A 5,973-nucleotide genomic window follows, 5' to 3' on the forward strand; every position below is an offset into this window, starting at 1 on the left:
CTAGATGACCCTGGAGGTCCCTTCCAACTTTAGGATTCTGTGATTCTAAGTGGGGATTTGAACTTGGATCTTGCAGATCCTTCTCGGATACTCTGCTATGATACATTGGCAAGAGAGGCCCCAAGACAAAAAAGGCAGAGACTGGAATCTCTGAGAGGCAGCCATTTTGACTGAGTAGGATTCGCTGCTACTTGTGACAGTGCAACAGCCGTCCTTTGCGTTCTGTTGACGCACCCAGGCAAAGGGCGCAGAAGGTGAGACATCCTCTTCGTGGCAAAGGGAATATGTGGGGAAAGCCTACTGGGACGGGAAGGGCTCTGGGAGTGGTCCGATCACAGCACAAAGCTTTGTGCCGACGGCGGTCCCGTTTCCTTTTCACAATCGCTTCATCGTTCCTTTGCAGCAGGGGTGCCTGAACTCGCTTAACGTAAGAGCCACATCGAACAAACGCCAGATGTTTGAGAGCCGCATGGAAGGAAGGAAATAGATGGGGGAGGGAGGAGAGAGCGAGAGGTGGAAGGAAGCAACTTTAACTTTAAATGCCTTCTCTAAGCTGGCAGAAAGGGGGGGCGGCTTTGAGAGCCACACAATATGTGTGAAAGAGCCGCGTGTCGGTCCCGAACTGAACATATGAAGCTGCCTTCTACTGAATCAGACCCCCCTGGGTCCATCAAAGTCAGTATTGTCTTCTCAGACTGGCAGCGGCTCTCCAGAGTCTCAAGCTGAGGATTTTCACGCCTACTTGCCTGGAGCCTTTTTGGAGATGCCAGGGATTGAACCTGGGACCTTCTGCTTACCAAGCAGATGCTCTACCACTGAGCCACAGCCCCATTCATGGCTCTCCAGGGTCTCCAGCTGAGGTTCTTCACGCCTACTTGCCTGGACCCTTTTGAGTTGGAGATGCCGGGGATTGAACCTGGGACCTTCTGCTTACCAAGCAGATGCTCTACCACTGAGCCACAGCCCCATTCATGGCTCTCCAGGGTCTCCAGCTGAGGTTTTTCATGCCTACTTGCCTGGACCCTTTTGAGTTGGAGATGCCGGGGATTGAACCTGGGACCTTCTGCTTACCAAGCAGATGCTCTACCACTGAGCCACAGCCCATTCATGGCTCTCCAGGGTCTCCAGCTGAGGTTTTTCACGCCTACTTGCCTGGACCCTTTTGAGTTGGAGATGCCGGGGATTGAACCTGGGACCTTCTGCTTACCAAGCAGATGCTCTGCCACTGAGCCACAGCCCCATTCATGGCTCTCCAGGGTCTCCAGCTGAGGTTTTTCACGCCTACTTGCCTGGACCCTTTTGAGTTGGAGATGCCGGGGATTGAACCTGGGACCTTCTGCTTCCCAGGCAGATGCTCTACCACTGAGCCACAGCCCCATTCATGGCTCTCCAGGGTCTCCAGCTGAGGTTTTTCACGCCTACTTGCCTGGACCCTTTTGAGTTGGAGATGCCGGGGATTGAACCTGGAACCTTCTGCTTCCCAAGCAGATGCTCTACCACTGAGCCACAACCCCATTCATGGCTCTCCAGGGTCTCAAGCTGAGGTTTTTCACGCCTACTTGCCTGGACCCTTTTAGTTGGAGATGCCGGGGATTGAACCTGGGACCTTCTGCTTCCCAAGCAGATGCTCTACCACTGAGCCACCGTCCCTCCCTTAACTGAAGTTTGGACACCCCTGCTTTGGAGCATTTAAGCCTTTTGCTTCCTAAGGGTCTTTCTGGAGGGAGGTGCTCTCGGCTTTGAGCTGTGTTTTGGAACTCCCGGTCTCCTGAGCAGCCTGACAGCGGCTGAAGGTCTCGATAAGGCCGTTGGGTTCCCTCGAGGGGCCTTGGTGACAAAGGGGCTTTTGTGCTATGGAGGAGTCTTGTGACTCTGTTGTGGCGCCCGGCAGCTTTGGGTTCCAGGTAGGGACATTCTCCGTGGAAGCCGCTCATGCCTGTCGTCATTGGCGCATGAAATACAAATAAGTGGGTGTGCACATGTCGGAGTGTTAAAGTCCCTTTTGCTTTGCCGTCGTTTGGTGCTTTGGAGAGCCAGTTCAGTGTAGTGGTTAAGTGTGCAGACTCCGATCTGGGAGAACCGGGTTTGATTCCCCACTCCTCCACTTACAGCTGCTGGAATGGCCTTGGGTCAGCCAGAGTTCTCTTATCTGGGAGAACCGGGTTAGATTCCCCACTCCTCCACTTGCACCTGCTGGAATGGCCTTGGGTCAGCCAGAGCTCTCTTATCTGGGAGAACTGGGTTGGATTCCCCACTCCTCCACTTGCAGCTGCTGGAATGGCCTTGGGTCAGCCAGAGCTCTCTTATCTGGGAGAACCGGGTTTGATTCCCCCCCTCCTCCATTAGCAGCTGCTAGAATGGTCTTGGGTCAGCCATAGCTCTCTTATCTTGGAGAACCGGGTTGGATTCCCCACTCCTCCACTTGCACCTGCTGCAATGGCCTTGGGTCAGCCAGAGCTCTCTTATCTGGGAGAACCGGGTTGGATTCCCCACTCCTCCACTTGCAGCTGCTGGAATGGCCTTGGGTCGGCCATAGCTCTGGGAGAGGTTGTCCTTGAAAGTGCAGCTGCTGTGAGAGTCCAACAGGGTGTCTGTTGTGGGGGGAGAAAGATAAAGGAGATTGTGAGCCGCTCTGAGTGTCTGTTCTTGAAAGGGCAGCTTCTGAGAGAGCTCTCTCAGCCCCACCCACGTCACAGGTTGTCTGTTGTGGGGGGAGAAGATAAATGACATTGTGAGCCACTGAGACTCTTGAGTGGAGGGCAGAATATAAATCCAGTGTCGTTGTCTTCTTATCTTCCTCCTTCTCCTCCTCCTGGAGAGCCAGTTCAGTGTAGTGGTTAAGTGTGCGGGTTTGATTCCCCACTCCTCCACTTGCAGCTGCTGGAATGGCCTTGGGTCAGCCATAGCCCTGGCAGGAGTTGTCCTGGAAAAGGCAGCTGCTGTGAGAGCCCTCTCAGCCCCACCCACCTCACAGGGTGTCTGTTGTGGGGGAGGAAGGGAAAGGAGATTGTGAGCCGCTCTGAGACTCTTCGGAGTGGAGGGCGGGATATAAATCCAGTATTTTCATCTACCTCACAGGGTGTTTGTTGTGGGGAGGAAGGGAAAGGAGATTGTGAGTCACTATGAGACTCTTTGGAGTGGAGGGCGGGATATAAATGCAATATCTTCATCTACCTCCCAGAGTGTCTGTTGTGGGGGAGGAAGGTAAAGGAGATTTTGAGCCACTCTGAGACTCTTTGGAGTGGAGGGCGGGATATAAATCCAATATCTTCATCTACCTCAGAGGGTGTCTGTTGTGGGGGAGGAAGGGAAAGGAGATTGTGAGCCGTTCTGAGACTCTTCGGAGAGGAGGGCGGGATATAAATCCAATATCTTCATCTACCTCACAGGGTGTCTGTTGGGGGGGGGGAGGTAAAGGAGATTGTGAGCCGCTCTGAGACTCTTCGGAGTGGAGGGTGGGATATAAATCCAATATCTTCATCTACCTCACAGAGTGTGTTGTGGGGGAGGAAGGGAAGGAGATTGTGAGCCGCTCTGAGACTCTTTGGAGTGGAGGGCGGGATATAAATCCAATATCTTCATATACCTCACAGGGTGTCTGTTGGGGGGGGAAGGTAAAGGAGATTGTGAGCCGCTCTGAGACTCTTCAGAGAGGAGGGCGGGATATAAATCCAATATCTTCATCTTCTTCTTCCTTGAAACGGCAGCTGCTGTGAGAGCTGTCTCAGCGCCGCCACCTCACAGGGTGTCTGTTGTGGGGAAAGAAGATGTGAGCTGCTCTGAGATTCAGAATGGAGGGCGGGATATAAATCCAATATCATCATCTTCTTAATTTCTAACATGAGAGGTTTTGAGGGGGGGGGGCAGAAGTTACACTCTCTGACTCCGGAGACCTAACCCTCAGTCCCAGCTGTGTGGCAGGTTACTGTAGTCTTTCATTAGCTACTCAAATGCACTCTGTTTGTGCTCAGAGGCCCTCTGTTCTTTATTATTCAACGTGCTACAGAGCTGACCTGGGAAGTTTTTTTTTCTGTTCCTAAATCCTCCCGTACCTGTAAACTCGCATTGGCAGGGGTCATTACATAGAAAAAGAGGTGCCAGAGCTCATAAGCACAACTTATTTACATATGCCACACACTCCTGACATCATCGGACTATATTACATCAGCTCAGCATCTATTCACTGCCACCGGAGGTGGTGGTGGCTACAAGCATAGATGACTTCAAGAGGGGGTTGGATCAACATCTGGACTGAAGTTTCCATCGATCAGTGGCTATTTGCCTCAGCGTATTGATGGAACTCTCTGTCTGGGGCAGTGATGCTCTGTATTCTTGGTGTTTGGGGGGCAACAGTGGGAGGGCTTCTAGTGTCCTGGCCCCACCGAAGGACCTCCTGATGGCACCTGGGTTTTTTGGCTACTGTTTGACACAGAGTGTTGGACTGGATGGGTCAATGCCCTGATCCAACATGGCTTCTCTTATATTCTTATGTCTGCGGCAGTGATGCTCTGTCTTCTTGGTGCTGGGGGGGTGCACAGTGGGAGGGCTTCTAGTGCTCTGGCCCCACTGGTGGACCTCCTGATGTCACCTGGGTTTTTTGGCCACTGTGTGACACGGAGTGTTGGACTGGATGGGCCACTGGCCTAATCCAACATGGCTTCTCTTATGTCTGGGACAGTGATGCTCTGTATTCTTGGTGCTGGGAGGGCACAGTGGGAGGGCTTCTAGTGCTCTGGCCCCACTGATGGACCTCCTGATGGCACCTGTGTTTTTTGGCCACTGTGTGACATAGAATGTTGGACTGGATGGGTCAATGGCCTAATCCAACATGGCTTCTCTTATGTCTGGGACAGTGATGCTCTGTATTCTTGGTGCTGGGAGGGCACAGTGGGAGGGCTTCTAGTGCTCTGGCCCCACTGGTGGACCTCCTGATGTCACCTGGGTTTTTTGGCCACTGTGTGACACGGAGTGTTGGACTGGATGGGCCACTGGCCTAATCCAACATGGCTTCTCTTATGTCTGGGACAGTGATGCTCTGTATTCTTGGTGCTGGGAGGGCACAGTGGGAGGGCTTCTAGTGCTCTGGCCCCACTGATGGACCTCCTGATGGCACCTGTGTTTTTTGGCCACTGTGTGACATAGAATGTTGGACTGGATGGGTCAATGGCCTGATCCAACATGGCTTCTCTTATGTTCTTATGTCTGGGGCAGTGATTCTCTGTATTCTTGTGGTTGGGGGGCACAGTGGGAGGGCTTCTAGTGCTCTTGCCCCACTGGTGGACCTCCTGATGGCACCTGGGTTTTTTGGCTACTGTGCGACTCAGAGTGTTGGACTGGATAGGCCACTGGCCTGATTCAACATGGCTTCTCTTATGTGACATAGAGTGTTGGACTGGAGGGGCCACTGGCCTGATCCAACAAGGCTTCTCTTATGTTCTTATGTGACACAGAGTGTTGGACTGGATGGGCCACTGGCCTGATCCAACAGGGCTTCTCTTATGTTCTTATGTGACACAGAGTGTTGGACTGGAGGGGCCACTGGCCTGATCCAACATGGCTTCTCTTATGTTCTTATGTGACACAGAGTGTTGGACTGGAGGGGCCACTGGCCTGATCCAACAGGGCTTCTCTTATGTTCTTATGTGACACAGAGTGTTGGACTGGATGGGCCACTGGCCTGATCCAACAGGGCTTCTCTTATGTTCTTATGTGACACAGAGTGTTGGACTGGAGGGGCCACTGGCCTGATCCAACAGGGCTTCTCTTATGTTCTTATGTGACACAGAGTGTTGGACTGGAGAGGCTACTGGCCTGATCCAACAGGGCTTCTCTTATGTTCTTATGTGACACAGAGTGTTGGACTGGAGGGGCCACTGGCCTGATCCAACAGGGCTTCTCTTATGTTCTTATGTTCTTATCTACCTTAATATGCTTCTTGAACTATAATTGTAATAATAAAATCTTACTCCCATC

At 52.4% G+C, this 5,973-nt stretch overlaps 1 non-coding gene across 1 annotated transcript; it reads right to left on the reverse strand.

The window, feature by feature from the left end:
- Window positions 1–758: 758 nt before the first annotated feature.
- On the reverse strand, window positions 759–830 carry TRNAT-GGU (transfer RNA threonine (anticodon GGU)). Its single transcript has one exon. It is a non-coding gene; the product is annotated as a tRNA-Thr (tRNA).
- Between the last annotated feature and the right edge of the window lie 5,143 nt (window positions 831–5,973).

This window comes from Heteronotia binoei, chromosome 3 (genome assembly GCF_032191835.1).
Source record: "Heteronotia binoei isolate CCM8104 ecotype False Entrance Well chromosome 3, APGP_CSIRO_Hbin_v1, whole genome shotgun sequence".
In the NCBI taxonomy this organism is placed as follows: domain Eukaryota; kingdom Metazoa; phylum Chordata; class Lepidosauria; order Squamata; family Gekkonidae; genus Heteronotia; species Heteronotia binoei.